Source organism: Eleutherodactylus coqui, chromosome 3, assembly GCF_035609145.1.
Source record: "Eleutherodactylus coqui strain aEleCoq1 chromosome 3, aEleCoq1.hap1, whole genome shotgun sequence".
NCBI lineage: Eukaryota > Metazoa > Chordata > Amphibia > Anura > Eleutherodactylidae > Eleutherodactylus > Eleutherodactylus coqui.
Window position 1 is genome coordinate 251457041 of NC_089839.1, and position 21685 is coordinate 251478725.

The 21685-nt window shown below is 45.9% G+C and overlaps 1 protein-coding gene across 2 annotated transcripts in view; it reads right to left on the reverse strand.

The window, feature by feature from the left end:
- The window catches only part of LOC136621644 (flavin-containing monooxygenase 3-like), a 121255-nt gene that overhangs the window by 78528 nt on the left and 21042 nt on the right, over positions 1–21685 (reverse strand). Inside the window, exon 1 of one of the 2 annotated variants that reach the window (XM_066597285.1) lies at positions 6087–6190. The exons of the other annotated variant lie outside the window; for it this stretch is intronic. The gene's annotated coding sequence lies outside the window, so the exon portion shown is untranslated. Of the gene's footprint in view, positions 1–6086; positions 6191–21685 lie in introns of those variants that run through there. 2 annotated transcript variants of the gene reach the window in all.

The following is a 21685-nucleotide window of genomic DNA, read 5'->3' on the forward strand; positions in this document are numbered from 1 at the left end:
AGCGCTGAGCCAATCAGAAGCAAGTCTCAGTCACACCCATTCATGAATTCATGAATGGGTGTGACTGAGATCAGCCTCTGATTGGCTCAGGCTGAGCCAATCAGGGGCCAGTCTGAGTCACACCCCTTCACACCCACTGCAGGCCGGCCGCCGGGATCTCCAGCTGCCGGGAGCTGGTGAGTACATCCTTTTTTTTTATTTTTTCACATTTAAGGATGCATTGCAGGAAAGGGGTTATATATTTAACCCCTCCCCGACAATTCATCCCGCGCACGCCGGCAGCCCATTGCTTTCAATGGAGCGGCTGTATTGCCGCTCCATTGAATTCAATGGGCAAACATCGTTCTTCTCTGCCACAGCTGTTCCAGCTGTGGCAGAGAAGAATGATTTGTCTTCTATATGTTCTCATTGGGGTCGGCGCTGCTGCCGCCGGCCCCATTGAGCGCATATAGAGAAGAGAACAGGAATTGCAGATCGCAGATAGGTGCGATCTGCGATTTCTGTTCTCTAATTTATCGGACGAGCGCATAAAAAGCGCTCATGTGTCCGATACCATTGCAAAGCAATGGTTTTAAAAAATCGCCGGACGCATGCGCATGCGCAAATCGCGGCAATAAACGCCCGTGTGACTAAGCCCTGATAGATATTACCACCGGGGCGTGATCTGACCACGTCATGATTCCAACATGAGCTTCACGCACATGAGGGAGAGACCACCTGTCTACAAGGATGAGGTCAATCCTGGAAAAAGTTTTATATTTGGCAGAGTAGTAAGAGAATTCTTTCACAGATGCATTTAGGCACCTAAAGGTGTTTGTAAAGGATTTTTTTGTAGCCAAGGAATCAAGGAGGGTGAGGACCTAGTGGAGTAAGCTGTTGCGTCCCGTGACTTGTCTGGGACAACATTGACATCTCTACATACAATAAGTCTATCGACTGCGTGCTTCTGCATTTTGTTTTAGAGTTTTATTCAAGAATCGTATTTGGGAAGAGTTGGGTGCATGTAGATTGACTAGTGTGAAAGGGATTGAGTTTAAAGACCATGCTAGGATTAGATATCTGCCTTTGGGATCTATTTCCTGGGATTTGATTTCAACTTGCATTGAATACCTAAACAAAATAAGGACTCCTGTCTGCTTTTGTTAAGCAGGTAAAAAAGATTTTTGGATATCTTTTATGGGAAATTTTTGGGTATGCGGGAGCAGTAAAGTCAGTCCCCTGCACACACAGCATTAGCATTATTAGGAAGGGCCTCTTTCCACATGAGCGCATAAAGGGTAAATTTAACCCATTGGCATTTAGCGGGACTATTTTCACAGACATTCTACTAGTGCAAAAGACGCTGCGCAATATGTGGAACTTTCAAAGTGTCTTCTAAAACAGGAAAACAATAAAACATTTGTCTAGAGATGCGTAACAGAAGGAATAGAGGACCTCTTTGCTCCCTACGCCTCAGGTAGGCCGATAGGGCCTGTGCCACCTTGGCGAGGGCAGGCAACACAAGTAAGAAGAGAAAAATCAGCCTAGCAGGTTGTAGGGCCTGTTTGGTGGGGGTGTAAAAGTTTGCCTGGTGGGGAGCAAGGCAAAAGCTCTCAAATCAGATCATAGGAGATAAGATGTATCAGTTGGGTGGTTGGTTCTGAGACCATTCCAGTACTTGTTTCCTGGGTCTCCTAGTTGAATGGGGTTGTTGTGTATCGGCTAGTAGGATACCGCAAGCTTTAAAAGAGGAACTATGTCTTCGGGTTTGTGGATCACTTCAATAGCACCATCCTTATGAATTAATATTAATCCCTATCTATAAGGGATATTAGATTGGCGTAGGGTGTTGGTGACTCCTGCAAATTCTTTCCTAACTTGCATAGCTGTTTGTGACAGGTCCATATATAGATGAATGTCCGTGTATGGAGCTGGCAGCTGATTAACTTGCAGGCAGTTGTCATTAAGGCATCTCTGATGTGGTAAAAGTGAACCCTTACTATAATGTCCCTTTGGGGGTGGATTCGGAGAGGTATTCAGGTAGGTAGCCTGTGTCCTATATTAATAATTAAGTTGTGCGAGGTATCCTATGGTAACAATTTTTTCAAGAGCTGTTGCAGATACTTAATAATTTCAGATGATGTATGGTTTCTAGAACACCGTCTAAACTTAATATTGTTGTGCCTACTTTTGTCCTCCATAGCTACAAGTTTCGATTTAAACTTCTCCCCCTCATCTGAGAGGGTGTAGTGCACATCAATTAAATCATTATATGATATTGTTATCTCATCCACTTTAATTTCAGTTCGATCTACTCCCTCCCCAATGTCCTCCTATTGTTGTCTTGGGTGTGGAAGATAGGGACATAATGTTGGTTTGGAGAGAATCTCTTAAAGCGACCGCCATTTCTTTTATATATGCTTCTGACGCAGGCTGCTGAGAAATGGAGTCTGGTAGTATAGCTTGGTCTCCTTCTAGCCTGGGGCAGTTTTATAGAGCTGATTGAGGGTAATTGATCCTCTAGTATGTGGGCTGTGGAGGATGGCGCAATTTTGGACACATGCAGTGGCAGTGTATGCTGTTCTACATGCGTGCTCAGTGGTCTGCTGGGATACTCCGGTGATGAGCTCACCTTACCAGCAGATTGCTGTGGCACAGGTGGGTTCCTCCATTGCCTTGTTGGCGATTCCCATGTCACTCCCCTTTCTCAGCAGTGATTAAGAGGAGGCCAGGGAGTCTGGAGCCTGAGCATGTGTAGTGCCGTGAGAAGTGAGCTCTTCCAGGCTGCCCGGCTAGTCGCGGGAGGTTCTCCGGCGTGTTATCGGGAGCAGAAGTGGTGTTGGGCGGCTCTTTGAAGAAAAGGCACATCCTGCTGATGTAGCTATCGGAACAGTCTCTGCATGGAGCTCCGGGATCACGCACCATCATGATGCTCCACTAGGCCATGCCCCCCCCCCCCCTGCAGGTTCTTTTTAAAGCTGACAAAAAGTCAGAGTAAAATGAATCTCTGCATCTATCTATATATATAAAGCTGAAAGCCCTCACTGACTCACTCACTGACTGACTCACTGACTCACTCACTGACTCACTCACTCACTGACTCACTCACTGACTCACTCACTCACTGACTCACTCACTCACTGACTCACTCACTGACTCACTGACCAAAAGTTCTCCAACTTCCCGATATCGTAGAAACATGAATTTTGGCAAGAGCATAGATTATCTCCAAAATAGGAAAAGTAATTATTCAATTCTAGCGCAAAAGAATTGGTGTCGAAATTTTACGTACAAAATCTAAATCTGTCACTTCCCAATGTCATAGAAACTTAAAATTTGGCACAGGCATTGATTATGACATAAATAAGAAAAGCTAATGGGTCCCAAATTGATTATTTAATTCTATGCACAAAAGAATTAGCGTCCAAATTTTACGTGCAGAATCTAATTTTCTCACTTTCCGGTGTCATAGAAACGTGAAATTTGGCACGAGCATTGATTATGTCATAAATAGGAAAAGTTCATAGGTCCCAACTCGATTATTCAATTCTATGCGCAAAAGAATTGGAGTCCAAATTTTACGTGCGGAATGTAATTTTCTCACTTTCCGGTGTCATAGAAATGGGAAATTTGGCACGAGCATTGATTATGTCATAAATAGGAAAAGCTAATGGGTCCCAACTCCATTATTCAATTCTATGCGCAAAAGAATTAGCGTCCAAATTTTACGTGCGGAATGTAATTTCTTCACTTTCCGGTGTCATAGAAACAGGAAATTTGGCACGAGCATTGATTATGTCATAAATAGGAAAAGCTAATGGGTCCCAATTCGATTATTCAATTCTATGCGCAAAAGAATTAGCGTCGAAATTTTACGTACGGAATCTAATTTTCTCACTTTCCGGTGTCATAGAAACGTGAAATATGGCACGAGCATTGATTATGTCATAAATAGGAAAAGCTAATGCTTCCCAACTCCATTATTCAATTCTATGCGCAAAAAAATTAGCGTCCAAATTTTACGTGCAGAATGTAATTTTCTCACTTTCCGGTGTCATAGAAACGGTAAATTTGGCACGAGCATTGATTATGTCATAAATAGGAAAAGCTAATGCGTCCCAACTCCATTATTCAATTCTATGCGCAAAAGAATTAGCGTCCAAATTTTACGTACATAATCTAAATCTCTCACTTCCCAATGTCATAGAAACATGAAATTTGGCACAAGCATTGATTATGTCATAAATAGGAAAAGCTAATGGGTCCCAACTCAATTATTCAATTCTATGCGCAAAAGAATTAGCGTCCAAATTTTACGTACCTAATCTAAATCTCTCACTTCCCAATGTCATAGAAACATGAAATTTGGCACAAGCATTAATTGTGTCATAAATATGAAAAGCTAATGGGTCCCAACTCGATTATTAAATTCTAAGCGCAAAAGAATTAGTGTCCAAATTTTATGTACGTAATCTAATTCTCTCTCTTCCTGATGTAATTTTATATAAAAGAAACGTCGCATGGTTTCCTCCACGTGGTGTTTCCTGGGTAACGCAGAGAACTATGCAAAATGGTGAACATATGTTTTTCCTCAGTATCTCTAAAGTAACCACGACTTCATAAGATTTTCCGTGTGAACACCAGATAAACACCAGTACCAAATTAACTCGGGCGAAGCTGGGTATATCAGCTAGTTTCCTATTATGGAGAGATTTTTGAATGAAAATCACCCATACAAGTCTATGGCTGCGTTTAAAATATCGGATTGCGTTTGCATGATGCAAGTGTGATCCAATTTTATTGCAGGCAACTAGTGAAACCATAATTAAAAAAAGAAAGAGAACTAAGATGTGATTTTTAAAAAAACACGTGAAAAACGTATGCACAAAATTAAAAATCATGCAGAAATATCGCAAGTGGGCACGGAAATAAAAAAAGGGAAAATGCTGTGCAAAATCGAACCGATGTAAACAGTGCAAATTCGCAAAGGCGTATTTGCAAGCATAATTGTACATGCAATGCACAGTCAATAGAGCCCATTGATTTCAATGGGTTCATTTGTGTGCACGTATTTTACCTGCATATTTCGGTCATGCAAAAAAAAAAACACATGCTTTTATTTTCCTGCGCATATACACAAAAAGCCCCCATATAAGTCAATAGGGATGTGCAAATATGCGCACAATATGCTTAGAATTGCGTGATATGCTGCATAATTGTGCAGGAAAACAACACATCTTAAACTCATTAGACTACCATTTCAATGGTTGGGAGCATTGCTGACTTTTTGTTTCTTTTTGAGCATGAAGCATGTGCATTTGCACACGCAAAAAAACAGCAAAATATACACTGATGTGCGCGTAAAAAAGCAAAGTTTGTTCTGTAAATACACGGTGCTCGTGAATGTACAAATACGCATACGCTCGCTAGAACCCGGCCTTTGGGCTTATTTACATGAGCGTATATCGTCTGGCGTTTTCTCGGCCGCACAATATACACTACCATCTGAGCAGTCCCCCTCTTCTCTCCCCATCACTCTCTGTCTCTTTCCTCCACTCCACAATTAGAGGGGGTGGGATGGGGGCAGAGCTAAGCTCCGCTGTGTCCCACCCACTCCCATTGCTGGCTGCGGACAAGGTGCAGGAGCTTAGCTCCGGCCATTCCCATTGCAAACCGCTTGGAGGGGAGGAGAGAGACAGAGAAGCGGTGAGGGAGAGGGAAGGGGGGACTGCTCAGATTGAAGCGTATATCAGCCAGCCGATATACGCTCGTGTAAATAAGTCCTTATAGCAAGGGTTCTAACAGATTGACAGGCGAGTTCCATCCCATATGTAACCCCTTTATAGAACAAAACCTTGAACAAAATGTATTTAGATATATTATATATAATCTAGAATCATTATAAAGCATACTATCATTCAAATTGTGATATCCCATGTTTTTTTAAATGTGGGATGCCACATTCATTCTTCTAGTATATTACTTGTATTATATACATATCATTTAATCAAAATGTGTGATAATTAGAAGTGAGAAACACTACGCATTCATTATGCATCAACTGTTTTCTTTTCTATCTAATCTTGGCTCACATACTGTACTTACCTTTTGGTATATGAAGTTGAAATGCTCCGGTGTTTTGTTCTTTTTCTATATCTTACTGTTTTTCATTAGTCAAACATATTTCCCTTAGCTTGTTAACCCAGGAAGGTTGAAACAGAATGAGGTAAGGAAAGGTGAGACAGATGTACATGTAATTTGCCAACCAACCGTGAGGATTGTTTTTCTTTGGTGTTTTTTAATTACGTTTTAATAGGATCTGGGGCGTGACTAGAAATTCTACATTACATCACAATTGCCCAAAGGGCAAGAAAGATACTTCATGATTTCATGACTTTCATGAAAATCTATATATTATTAGACTAAATTAAAGTTTTAAAAGGCATAGGAATTAAAAATGCAAACCCCTGCCTAGCAAACCCAGGAGTGCTGAGCCACCTATCATATATGTCATTCAGTGCTGCTACAATAGGGGTTTCCATGTTTCTTCAAGCTCAAATATGCAGACCTGGTAATATTATTTAGGCAGAGTCATTATTTTGCATTAGTTACCTGCGCTATATTAGTCGCTGCATGCATTTATGCAGGACGATTATCATTCATATTCCTATAGGAGAGTGGGAAACTGAACAATTCTCAACAATTAAATTGTAAAAAAAATTCATAAAAGAAAATAATTGAGATGTTTCTGTAAAATTAAAACCTGCTGATTACACTGGTAGCATTGAATAATAGCAGCACGTCTCATTTTCAAGTAACAATTTCCTTTAACTCCTTATTGACCACCCCATAGCGTTTTTACATCCTAGCTTTCTGGGCTTTAGAGTGGGTTCACACGAGCGTATTTTGGTGCGTAATTAGGTGCGTACATACGTCCGCACCCAGGTACGAGCAAAAACACGTGTGAACACAGCTGCGTGCTTGTTGTCAATAGAGCCGGGGCTGCTGCCGGTAGCTCCATTGAAAACAATGCTCTGCCGGCCCCCTGCATTCTTTTTCAGGGAAGGGCTTTACATATAAGCCCTTCCCTGAAAAAGAAACATTTTATTGCAGAAAAAAAAAAACACGAAAAAAACAAACTTACCCCTCCACCACTGCTGTGACCCCCGCGGGCATGAAGAACACATCTGCCGCATGCGGTAGATGTTCCCTTCACCCCCGCTAGTTAAAAGAATTCCCTGATGCAGATGCAGCAAAGGAAATTCTTCAATTCTCCAATGCAGCTTTCACACGACAGCCGCGGTACAGAATCCGGCTGCCGGCATCCCGTCTATGGCTTTTCAGGGAAGGGCTTCAGAAGCCCTACCCTGAAAAGCCATTTAAAATAGTGCAAAAAATAAAAAAAAGCAATACTCACCTCCCTTCAGCTGCCGGGGCTCAGCCGCGACTTCTGGCGCTGTCCCCGGCTCTGTAGTTCTGAGCTATAAGCAGTCGGGGATTTAAAATCCCCGCCTGCTGGTAGCTTTGATTGTGGTTGGCTGAATCACAATCAGAGCTACCAGCAGGCGGGGATTTTAAATTCCCGGCTGCTGATATCTCAGCAGCGCTACAGAGTCGGGGACAGCGGCAGAAGTCCCCGCTGAGCCCTGGCAGCTGTTGGCTTCTGCCGTTGTCCCCGGCTCTGTAGCTCTCAGCTATCAGCAGCCGGGGATTTAAAATCCCCGCCTGCTAATAGCTCTAATTGTGATTTGCTGAAGTGCTGGTGAGAAATTTATAAAGGGAAAAATAAAAAAAAAATACTGTATTTTCCGGAGTATAAGACGACCCACAACTTTTCCAGTTAAAATATAGAGTTTTGGATATACTCACCATATAAGACTACCCCTCCGGGGATTGGCTGATGGTTGCTCCTGCAACATCACCCCCATTCTCCACACACATCCACTCATGCTCATCCACCATCACTCCCAGCATCCACACACAGACACACACACTGCTCCTCACACAGCCGGCCAGTTCACACTGCTGCCCGCCCGCTCGCTCAGCCACACACAGTCACCCTCTCACTCACACACAGAGGGCCATACTCACCAGCACCGGCGGGTGCTGCAGGCAGCCGGACACTTCCTGGTTGCGTCATCGCGAGACGTCATTGACGCAACCAGGAAGTATCCGGCTGCCTGCAGCACCCGCCGGATTAGACAATACCCGTGCAAATTTCGCCTCATTCCTTAAAACCACCCAGAGGGAAATAGACTACCTATATAAATTAAATTTAACATGGTATTGCAGGATTATGTCATACAAGATGAAAATCCTACCTAAAATATTTAAAGGGGTTGTCCCGCGCCGAAACGGGTTTTTTTTTTTTTAACCCCCCCCCCCCCCCCCCCGTTCGGCGCGAGACAACCCCGATGCAGGGGTTAAAAAAACAACCCGCACAGCGCTTACCTGAATCCCGGCGGTCCGGCGTCTTCATACTTACCTGCTGAAGATGGCCGCCGGGATCCTCTGTCTCCGTGGACCGCAGGGCTTCTGTGCGGTCCATTGCCGATTCCAGCCTCCTGATTGGCTGGAATCGGCACGTGACGGGGCGGAGCTACACGGAGCCGGCATTCTACACGAGCGGCCCCATAGAAGACTGCAGAAGACCCGGACTGCGCAAGCGCGGCTAATTTGGCCATCGGAGGGCGAAAATTAGTCGGCTCCATGGGAACGAGGACGCCAGCAACGGAGCAGGTAAGTAAAAAACTTCTTATAACTTCTGTATGGCTCATAATTAATGCACAATGTACATTACAAAGTGCATTATTATGGCCATACAGAAGTGTATAGACCCACTTGCTGCCGCGGGACAACCCCTTTAATATTTCAGGGTTCTTGCAATTCCAATCTCAAACCATACCATAAATAATTTACAGAAACAATTAAATAATTATATTTGGGGGTGGGAAAAAACCCTGCTTAGCACTATCAATTTTAGCATTACACCGCAAAAGCGGTATGGCAGATGTCCCAAATCAGTAATGTATTACAGGACTGCAATATTGATCCATACCAGGAACTGGGCGAGCAAAGGAAATGCTTAGAGTTGGATAGGCATAGAAAGAAACTTTAGAAAAAGCCATTTCAGGCCAAGCACCATTATTCGCAGTATCACTGGCAAGTGTATCAAAGATACCGGAAGTGACATCACAGGACCTGGAAATATCTCCTCCTATGATAACCGCTTGGGGTGACCTTTTGCAGAAACTAGCTCTGTCTGATAGTTTATGTAAACCCTTTTTCCCCCTTGAAATTTTAAATCTTTTTCTACCAAACCTAGATTTAAGGATTTGGAAAGCAAGGGTAATGAGATGGACAGATGACTTACTATCTATAAATGGTATAAGACCATATTCAGAACTTAGCTCCAAACATAATCATCCACAAAAAGAACTATTTACTTACTATAGAATCAGGTACTTTCTGCAAAAATGACCTATTCACAAAGTAAAACTCTCTAATATAATTATTCACATAATAACCTTAGAAAGGATTACAGCTAAATCTGACATCAGGCTCTTCTATGATATGACAGACAACAAAAATATAAAGAAAAAATCCCATATGTTGAGCTGGAAAAATGAATTGGGAAATAAAATATTAATCGAATCTTGGAAAAAGGCATTTAGAAATACTCTAAAATCTACCAAGGGTCTGGGTATACTAGAATCCCAAACAAATTGCAATTAAGGTGGTATTACCCTCTCTCATTGCTAGACGGTAGACTAAAGTGTAAACGGCGTGTGCTGGAGAGACTGCGGACAAAGGGACCCTCTATCACATCTCTTTTGGTTTTGTCCCAAATTAAACATTTTTTGGAAGGAGGTTCTCAAAGGCCTTGATAATATATTAGGATGCAGCGTTTTTAGGGACACAGGGTTAATTTTACTCTTGGTGGGCCTTGAGAGGTTCTCTTCAAACAATAGATACCTACTTGGTAACTCCTTAACGATGGCAAAAACAATCTTTGCAAGACATTGGAGGGAAGTTGCCCCCCTCCCCCAACAATAAGAGTTCATGGACCTTATGGCAGAACAGTGTGTGTACGGAAAGTGGTTAGCACTTCGTAATAACTCCTTGAAATAATATAGTTAGGCTTGGAATAAATGGAAAATGATACATTAGTATCTGCTATGTGTAGTCAATGAATTGATGCCTAGTTAATTCTTTAGTGTTGGTTTATTAAGATGGTAGTAATATTGGAAAACTATGTGCAAGTAACAAACTTACTTAGGGCGCCCACCCACTGGCGTTTGCGATTTTCGTGCGTGAAAAACGCAGCGTTTTCGCGGCATTTTCCCCGCGTTTTTCGCTGCGTTTTTTGCCGCGTTTTCGTGGCTTTTCCATTAATTTCCATTGACTTTCATGGGTGCATTAGGAGAAAAATAAGGACACATATGCAACTGACAGTTCCTATGTTAAAAAACGCAACGCAACGCAAAAAAAAACGCCAGTGGACAGGAGTACATTCAATTCTAATTGCTCTTGAGAAAAAACGCAAAACGCAAAGAAAAAAAAATCGCCAGTGGGTGGGCGCCCTTATACATAATAATTTACAAGAAGAATTGCACTGTCAGAGAAATCTAATTGTAATTGTATTTGGCAAGAATGTTTAATAGTAGAGATGAGCGAGCGTACTCGTCCGAGCTTGATGCTCGTTCAAGTATTAGGGTGTTCAAGATGCTCGTTACTCGAGACGAGCACCACGCGGCACTCGACTCCATTACATTTCCTTCCCTGAGAAATTTGCACGCTTTTCTGGCCAATAGAAACACAGGGAAGGCATTACAATTTCCTCCTGTGAAGTTCCAGCCCTATCCCACCCCCCTGCAGTGAGTGGCTGGCGAGATCAAGTGACCCCCGAGTATTTAAAACTGCCCCGCCCGCGGCTCGCCACAGACACAAGCTAAGAGAGATCAGGGAAAGTGCTGTTGCTGCTGTAGCTGCTATAGAGAGAGTGTTAGGTGTTATTTTAGTCTTCAAGAACCCGAACGGTCCTTCTTAGGGCCACATCTGACAGTGTGCAGTACTGTTGAGGCTGCTTTTAGCCGGTTTGCAGAATTTTTTTTTTCTATATCGGGCGTGCAGAGCATAGCGTCCTCAGTCTGCAGTCATTTTACTGAGTATAGGGGCAGTACTGCTGAGGCAGGGACAGCGGTACAGGGAAAGAGATATACTGGCTATATAGGCAGTGGGCTTTTAAAAAAAAAAATTGTAAAAAAAAAATCTTTGGGCTGCCTGTGACCGTGTTCAGTTTACTGCGTGTCTGCTGGGGGTAGTAGTCGTTCACTATTACCCAGCTAGGTGTTACTGCAGCCTTGCTTGTAATTTTTTACAAGCAAGCAATAGCTACCTGAGAACACTGCGCAACAAGCCGGCGCTATACTAACGCCCAGATTTATTTTTATTTATATTATGTAGGTAGCCTATGTAAATTGTGTGCCTAGCAGGCATATAGCAGCATAATAGGGTATAAACCACATTATAATTAAATAGATGCGGACAAGAAAAAGTACCAGCTGCTGGTAGAACCGGGGGTAAACAAGGCACAGGCGTCATGACATAGACGCACTGTATATCAATATAGTAGAGCTATACACAGCAGAAGCTATGAGCGGTAATCATGTGGCAGCGTCCGATCACGTGAGAAAACGGGGTTCACGTGACCGTGCGTGTGACGTCAACGCATCGTGTAGTACCAGTGAGTGCATAGTAACAAGTGACGCGTGAACATTACGCGTCATCTAGAGAAGTATATATTAAAAACATACTAATAAGGAGTAATAGATGTAATGAAAACCGGCGATATAGCAATATATGAGTGAAATAGACCAGAAACAGTGTCAAGTGAAAAACCATACAGATACTGGTGACTTCCTATCTAAAATCCAACACATTGAAGTCACCCCTGATACCATACTTGTCTCTTTTGATGTTACCTCATTCTATACCTCCATAGAACACCAACTTCGGTTAGACTGTGTAGAGTTTTACCTCAGAGATTCCGGCATGCCTGGGGGGTCCATTGGCTTTGTTCTGTCGCTGCTTGAGTTCATCCTCGTGAAGAGCTACTTCCTCTTCGCGGGGGTGTACTACGGGCAGCGACAGGGCACTGCCATGGGCTCCAACGTAGCCCCAGTCTACGCCAACATCTACATGCGACGGTTTGAGGAAGCTTATGTGTATACATCCCAATTTTGGCCTCAAGTGAGGTGTTGGTTAAGATATATTGACGATATCTTCTTCGACTGGGATGACAATGCTACACGTCTCATCGATTTTCAAAGGTTTTTGAATTCAATATACCCTAAGCTTCAATTTACAGCCGTGTCTTCTACTGAGCATCTGCAGTTCCTTGACGTGATGGTATATAAGAATTCCAACAAACTCTCTACGGATCTCTACATAAAAGAGACCGATCAAAATAGTATCCTACATTTCGACAGTTTCCATCCCACTAGAATGTTGGCTTCCTTACCACTAAGCCAGATGTTGCGTGTACGCCGCATAACTGATGACATACATCTGGACTCAAGGTTAACAGAGATGTGCGATAGGTTTAAAACTAGGGGCTACCCACCTGACACAGTGGAGGCTACTTTGACCAAAGTCAAAATGATTGAACGTGACACACTATTGGTACCTAAAACCAAACCCTGCATGGAGAGAATTCCTTTCGTCTCTACGTTTGGGGTTAAGAGTAAAAAGATCTCGGACATTGTGAATAAACATGGTTGTGATAAAATAGCGGCCTTTAAGGAAAGGCCCCTGATGGCATACAGACGCATGCCTAACTTGAGGGATAAGCTGGTTAGACCCTTATTTAACCCAAGACCCCTTGACATGCAAAGTACCCTGGTACCAACAAAAAATGGCAATTTTCCGTGCCACAACTGTTGCTGCTGTGGTAATATGTTACGTGGATCCACCTTCTGACACCCCTACACTGGACGCAAATTTCGAATTAAACAGCGTTTTACCTGCACCACTAAATTTGTGGTTTATCTCATCACTTGCCCCTGTGGCTTTGGTTATGTCAGGGAAACCATACAGGAGGTTAGGAGCAGGATCACCAGCCACAAAAGCACCATTCGGAATAAAAATATCAATCTTCCTATCCCAAACACTTTATTGACCATAAACATGCCATCAGCCAGCTCAGCTTTCAAGTCATAGATCATGTCCCACCCCTCATTAGGGGAGGTGACCGCGAGCATCTCTTGAAAAAAAAAGGAACTAAAATGGATTCATGACCTAGACACATTAACCCCAAAAGGTCTGAACATTGAGTAATACTTTATGCCATTTATTTGAGTTACTTCTATTTCATCACTGTTTTTATGTATGCTTTTATGTTTTTAATTATGATATTTTTTACATAACTTTTGATTTTGTTTCTTTGTTTTTTTAGGATCTTCATGTGGTCCATGTTCCAGCTCTTTTTTTTTCCACTGACATCTTTACCACAGTCCATCATGAGCATCACCGTATATTCTTCACGCATGTGTTAATTTCTGTATGGTTTTTCACTTGACACTGTTTCTGGTCTATTTCACTCATATATTGCTATATCGCTGGTTGTCATTACATCTATTACTCCTTATTAGTATGTTTTTACTATATACTTCTCTAGATGACGCGTAATGTTCACGCGTCACTTGTTACTATGCACTCACTGGTACTACATGACGCGTTGACGTCACACGCACGGTCACGTGAACCCCGTTTTTCTCACGTGATCGGATGCTGCCACATGATTACCGCTCATAGCTTCTGCTGTGTATAGCTCTACTATATTGATATACAGTGCGTCTATGTCATGACGCCTGTGCCTTGTTTACCCCCGGTTCTACCAGCAGCTGGTACTTTTTCTTGTCCGCATCTATTTAATTATAATGTGGTTTATATCCTATTATGCTGCTATATGCCTGCTAGGCACACAATTTACATAGGCTACCTACATAATAAAAATAAATCTGGGCGTTAGTATAGCACCGGCTTGTTGCGCAGTGTTCTCAGGTAGCTATTGCTTGTTCCTTTTGAGCCAGTGGAACATGGACTGCATATCCTGATCCATGTGTTATTTGATATGTAGTGTGTTTTTTGCAACTATCTATTTACTTGCTTGTTGTAGTTGATAACTATCTACTGACTTTCATACTTTGGTATGTATTTTGTATTTTACAACTACCTACCTGCATGCTTAATGTAATTTGCAACCATATATTTTCTTTATACTCTCTGTACTGATTGTTTTATATCGCATCTATGACGTGTATTTGTTTAGTGTTTTTTTTTATTAGTACTTCTTTGTTATTTGTAGGCTTGAAAAAGACCTAATTAAAGAGGGAAAGAGTATACATATATACGCTGCATACGGTGTCTGTCTGGTTTTTCACCTCACCATTTTAAAAAATTGAAGCAAAATACTTAAGGCCTACCACTGGTCTTTGGCCACTTGACTGGTTCTGCCCTGTGAATTCCAGTAGCTCAGTCATACGCACCTAGGTCTGACTAGAGGCTTGCGCATAATTGTTTCCTGGCTCTGCTGTGCGTTCCGTACGCGAAGTCAGCCTCCAACCACAGGTCAATAAGCGGCACATTTAATTACAGCGTTCTGTTTCTGCATTACTGGTAATACAGCATGCTGAGGGGTAGGGGTAGGCCTAGAGGACGTGGACGCGGGCGAGGACGCGGAGGCCCAAGTCAGGGTGTGGGAACAGGCCGAGCTCCTGCTCCAGGTGTATCGCAGCCGACTGCTGCGGGATTAGGAGAGAGGCAAGTTTCTGGGGTCCCCAGATTCATCTCACAATTAATGGGTCCACGTGGTAGACCTTTATTAGAAACTGAGCAGTGTGAGCAGGTCCTGTCGTGGATGGCAGAAAGTGCATCCAGCAATCTATCGACCACCCAGTCTTCTACGCCATCCACTGCTGCAACTCTGAATCCTCTGGCTGCTGCTCCTCCTTACTCCCAGCCTCCTCACTCCATTAAAATGACACATTCTGAGGAGCAGGCAGACTCCCAGGAACTGTTCTCGGGCCCCTGCCCAGAATGGGCAGCAATGGTTCCTCTACCAACGGAGGAGTTTGTCGTGACCGATGCTCAACCTTTGGAAAATTCCCGGGGTCCGGGGGATGAGGCTGGGAACTTCCGGCAACTGTCTCAAGAGCTTTCAGTGGGTGAGGAGGACGATGACGATGAGACACAGTTGTCTATCAGTCAGGTAGTAGTAATTTCAGTAAGTCCGAGGGAGGATTCGGAGGAAGAGCAGCTGGACGATGAGGTGACTGACCCCACCTGGTTTGCTAAGCCTACTGAGGACAGGTCTTCAGAGGGGGAGGCAAGTGCAGCAGCAAGGCAGGTTGGAAGAGGCAGTGCGGTGGCCATGGGTAGAGGCAGGGCCAGACCGAATAATCCACCAACTGTTTCCCAAAGCGCCCCCTGACGCCATGCCACCCTGCAGAGGCCGAGGTGCTCAAAGGTGTGGCAGTTTTTCACTGAGAGTGCAGACGACCGACGAACTGTGGTGTGCAAGGTTTGTCGCGCCAAGATCAGCCGGGGAGCCACCACCACCAGCATGCGCAGGCATATGATGGCCAAGCACCCCACAAGGTGGGATGAAGGCCGTTCACCGCCTCCGGTTTGTACCACTGCCTCTCCCCCTGTGCCCCAACCTGCCACTGAGATCCAACCCCCCTCTTAGGACACAGGCACGACCGTCTCCTGGCCTGCACCCACACCCTCACCTCCGCTGTCCTTGGCCCCATCCAGCAATGTCTCTCAGTGCAGCGTCCATCCGTCGCTAGCGCAAGTGTTGGAGCGCAAGCGCAAATACGCCGCCACGCACCCGCACGCTCAAGCGTTAAACGTGCACATAGCCAAGTTGATCAGCCTGGAAATGCTGCGGTATAGGCTTGTGGAAACGGAGGCTTTCAAAAACATGATGGTGACGGCCCCGCACTACTCGGTTCCCAGTCGCCACTACTTTTCCCGATGTGCCGTCCCAGCCCTGCACGACCACGTCTCTCGCAACATTGTACGCGCCCTCACCAACGTGGTTACTGCCAAGGTCCACTTAACAACGGACACGTGGACAAGCACAGGCGGGCAGGGCCACTATATCTCCCTGACGGCACATTGGGTGAATTTAGTGGAGGCTGGGACCGAGTCAGAGCCTGGGACCGCTCACGTACTACTCACCCCCAGAATTGCGGGCCCCAGCTCGGTGCTGGTATCTGCGGCGGGTTATGCTTCCTCCACTAAACCACCCTCCTCCTCCTACGCAGCCTCTGTCTCGCAATCAAGATGTGTCAGCAGCAGCACGTCGCCAGCAGTCGGTGTCGTGCGGCGTGGCAGCACAGCGGTGGGCAAGCGTCAGCAGGCCATGCTGAAACTACTCAGCTTAGGAGAGAAGAGGCACACGGCCCACGAACTGCTGCAGGGTCTGACAGAGCAGACCGACCGCTGGCTTTCGCCGCTGAGCCTCCATCCGGGCATGGTCGTGTGTGACAACGGCCGTAACCTGGTGGCGGCTCTGCAGCTCGGCAGCCTCACACACGTGCCATGCCTGGCCCACGTCTTTAATTTGGTGGTTCAGCGCTTTCTGAAAAGCTACCCACGCTTGTCAGACCTGCTCGAAAAGGTGCGCCAGCTCAGCGGACAGTTCCGCAAGTCCAAGACGGATGCTGCCACCCTGCGGACCCTGCAACATCGGTTTAATCTGCCAGTGCACCGACTGCTGTGCGACGTGCCCACACGGTGGAACTCTACGCTCCACATGTTGGCCAGGCTCTATGAGCAGCGTAGAGCTATACTGGAATACCAACTCCAACATCAGCGGCATAGTGGGAGTCAGCCTCCTCATTTCTTTACAGAAGAGTGAGCCTGGTTGGCAGACATCTGCTAGGTCCTTGGAAACTTTGAGGAGTCTACCCAGATGGTGATCGGCGATGCTGCAATCATTAGCGTCACCATTCCTCTGCTATGCCTCTTGAGAAGTTCCCTGCAAAGTATAAAAGCAGACGCTTTGCGCTCGGAAACGGAGGCGGGGGAAGACAGTATGTCGCTGGATAGTCAGAGCACCCTCATGTCTATATCTCAGCGCGTTGAGGAGGGGGAGGAGCATGAGGAGGAGGGGGAAGAGACAGCTTGGCCCACTGCTGAGGGTACCCATGCTGCTTGCCTGTTATCCTTTCAGCGTGTATGGCCTGAGGAGGAGGAGGATCCTGAAAGTGATCTTCCTAGTGAGGACAGCCATGTGCATACAGATACCCTGGCATACATGGCTGACTTCATGTTAGGATGCCTTTCTTGTGACCCTCGCGTTACACGCATTCTGGCCACTACGGATTACTGGGTGTACACACTGCTCGACCCACGGTATAAGGAGAACCTTTCCACTCTCATCTCAGAGTGATGCTATACCACAGGACCTTTGCGGACAAACTGATGGTAAAATTCCCATCCGACAGCGCTAGTGGCAGAAGGCGCAGTTTCGAGGGCCAGGTAGCAGGGGAGGTGCGGATATCAGGCAGCATGAACAGCACAGGCAGGGGAACACTCTCTAAGGCCTTTCACAGCTTTCTGGCTCCCCAGCAAGACTGTGTCACCGCTCCCCAGTCAAGGCTGAGTCGGCGGGAGCACTGTAAAAGGATGGTGAGGGAGTACGTAGCCGATCGCACGACCGTCCTCCGTGACGCCTCTGCCCCCTACAACTACTGGGTGTCGAAGCTGGACACGTGGCCTGAACTCGCGCTGTATGCCCTGGAGGTGCTTGCTTGTCCTGCGGCTAGCGTCTTGTCAGAGAGGGTGTTTAGTGTGGCTGTGGGAATCATCACAGATTAGCGTACCCGCCTGTCAACCGACAGTGCCGACAGGCTTACACTCATCAAGATGAACAAAGCCTGGATTTCCGCAGACTTCTCTTCTCCACCAGCGGACAGCAGCGGTACCTAAACAATACGTAGGCTGCACCCGCGGATGGAAGCATCGTTCTCTATCACCATAAAAAACGGGAACCTTTTAGCTTCATCAATCTGTGTATTATATTCATCCTCCTCCTCCTGCTCCTCCTCCTGAAACCTCACGTAATCATGCCGAACGGGCAATTTTTCTTAGGCCCACAAGGCTCAGTCATATTACTTTTGTAAACAATGTTTATACGTTTCAATTCTCTTTAAAGCGTTGAAACTTGCACCTGAACCAATTTTTATTTTAACTGGGCTGCCTCCAGGCCAAGTTACAAATTAAGCCACAGTAACCAAAGCGATTAATGGGTTTCACCTGCCCTCTTGGTTGGGCATGGGCAATTTTTCTGAGGTACATTAGTACTGTTGGTACACCAATTTTTTTGGGCCCTCGCCTACAGTGTAATCCTAGTAATTTTTATGGGCTTCGCCTGCACTCATGCTACAGCAAGTTGTGTGGGGTTGGCCTACACTTTTGCTACATAAATGTAACTGGGGCCTTGTCTATACTGCAACTACTGAAATGTGAAAGAGACTGTTATCTCCCTAAACTGCTGCAACGGGAATGTTACTGTAGCATGTCTTGACTGCTACTACTACTGAAATGGAACTAATACTGTGCTCCCCCTATACTGCTGCTTCGGAATTGTTACTGGGGCCTGTCTTGACTGCTACTACTACTGAAATGGAACTAATACTGTGCTCCCCCTATACTGCTGCTTCGGAATTGTTACTGGGGCCTGTCTTGACTGCTACTATTACTAAAATGGAACTAATACTGTGCTCCCCCTATAATGCTGCTAGTGGTATGTTACAGGGGCCTGTCCCTAATGCTACCGCTGAAATGTTACTAATTCTGGGCTCTGACTATACCGCTGCCAATGCTATGTCACTGGGGTGTGGAAACGGAGGCTTCCCAAAGACATGATGGTGGCGAGGCCATTTCCCACCAACGCGGTTAGTGTTAAGGTGCATATAACCACGGACACGTGGAGAGGACACGTAGTGCCTCAAAAACATCCCCCTCCTCCTCCAACAATGAAAACATTCTTGGCAAATACCTTTGCATTGGTCCGTCTGGTGGCAGTCCAAGAATTTCACCTTTAACGACACAACAAGAGAGCCCCCCACCATCCCCCCGCCACAGCCCACTTAATCCTGGCCACATTCCGAAAACCAACTAAATAAAACCGCGCTACGAGGTCCGCAGTCGCCACCACATTCCCACCAACGCGGTTACTGTTAAGGTACATATTACCAGTCTGACTGGGGCATGCACTGTGGGCCGAAGCACACCTGTATTGTATCTGACGTTAGCTCTGCTGTCCAGGGCACTGCAATGGGATTTGTTTATGTACTGCCGGTGGGTACCAGGGAGCTACCCATGCTTTGGGTCCACACAGACTTCACATTAGGGATTTGTACCTGCCTGTGTCTATGTATTAAAAACCCCGGTCAGACTGGGGCATGCAGTGTGGGCCGAAGCCCACCTGCATTTAATCTGACGTTACCTCAGCTGTGCTGGGCACTGCAATGGGATTTATTTATGTACCGCCGGTGGCTTCCTGGGACCCTCCCATGCCGTCGGTCCACACGGAGTTGTAACTGCATGTGTCTACTTATAAAGAACCCCAGTCTGACTGGGGCATGCAGTGTGGGCCGAAGCCCACCTGCATTTAATCTGACGTTACCTCAGCTGTGCTGGTAAGTGCAATGGGATTTGTTTATGTACCGCCGGTGGGTTAAAGGGAGCCACCCATGCTGTGGGTGCACACGGTATTCCCATTGCGGAGTTGTACCTGCCTGTGACTATTTTTAAAAAACCCCGGTCTGACTGGGGCATGCAGTGTTGGCCGAAGCCCACCTGCATTTAATCTGACGTTACCTCAGCTGTGCTGGGCAATGCAATGGGATTTATTTATGTACCGCCAGTGGCTTCCTGGGACCCACCTATGCTGTCGGTCCACACGGAGTTGTAACTGCATGTGTCTACTTATAAAGAACCCCAGTCTGACTGGGGCATGCAGTGTGGGCCGAAGCCCACCTGCATTTAATCTGACGTTACCTCAGCTGTGCTGGGCACTGCAATGGGATTTGTTTATGTACCGCCGGTGGGTTCCAGGGAGCCACCCATGCTGTGGGTGCACACAGAATTCCCATTGCGGAGTTGTACCTGCCTGTGACTATTTATAAAAAACCCCGGTCTGACTGGGGCATGCAGTGTGGGCCGAAGCCCTCCTGTATTTAATCTGACGTTAGCTCTACTATCCGGGGCACTGCATTGGGACAAACTACAGGAGCAATACAGCGCTAATGAGACGTGCACAGCTACGCTAGCATTGGAGTCCGCTGTAGGCCCGTGATTGCTGAGGGTTTGTGCAGAGGCCTATGTCCTGGGTACAGTGAAAGTCCGCTTCCTGCCTAGGATTGCTGAAGCTGTGAGCCGAGGCCTATGTCGTGGGCGCGGTGCAAGTCTGCCATGTTTGGCCGGTCAGATCAATTTTTGGTTCATGTGTTGGGTTTCCTAGGACCCACCTATGCTGTTGGTGCAAACTTAGCTCCCATCGCAGTGTTTGACCTGTCTGGCACAAAGACACTGACTGACTTGGGTAGGGGGCAGAGCGCAGACGGCTTTCCCCTTGCAGTGTGGATTGAGCTATGCTGCACCTTGACAGAATGAATAGTGTGTGGCACATGGGTTCCCCATTGCTATGCCCACATGTGCAGTTCCTGATGGAGGTGGCACAGGATTGGATTTCTCATTGCTTCTGTACAGCATTGTGGGCTATCGCCCCGCCCCTTTTAAAGAGGGTCACTGCCTGGCCCTGCCAACCCTCTGCAGTGTGTGCCTCCGGGTCCTCCTCATGGCAGACGCACTTATAAATAGACATGAGGGTGGTGTGGCTATGAGGCCAGCGTGTGGCATGAGGGCAGCTGAAGGCTGCGCAGGGACACTTTTGTGTGTGCTGTGGACACTGGGTCGTGCGGGGGGGTTGGGCAGCATGTAACCCAGGAGAAGTGGCAGCGGAGTGTCATGCAGGCAGTGATTGTGCTTTGTTGGAGGTAGTGTGGTGCTTAGCTAAGGTATGCCTTGCTAATGAGGGTTTTTCAGAAGTAAAAATTGGTGGGGGGGGGCACTCTTGCCGCTATTGTGGCTTAATAGTGGGATCTGGGAACTTGAGATGCAGCCCAACATGTAGCGCCTCGCCTGCCCTATGCGTTTCTTTGTCGTTCCCATCACTTTCTTGAATTTCCCAGATTTTCACAAATGAAAACGTTAGCGAGCATCGGCGATATACAAAAATGCTCGAGTCGCCCATTGACTTCAATGGTGTTCGTTACTCGAAACGAACCCTCGAGCATCGCGGAAAGTTCGACTCGAGTAACGAGCACCCGAGCATTTTGGTGCTCGCTCATTCTTTAGTCAGTATAGGTCTGAAATTTCATTTCTTAATTTTAAACAAATTTACACGTCTTCCAAATAAAGTCGACGTCCAACGGGCCAGTGATATGAGAAATAAGACATACGGTAAGAGATTGCCGTCAATATAATGGGCAAAAGTTTATTCTATATCTGTACCCCACAGAGTTATGGGAGTTTCGATGGGCAGTTTTTTTTTGTTCTTTCAACATCGCAAAAGTGAAAACATTGCAGATGGGAAGGAAACCATTAAAAATCATTGCTTTCATAT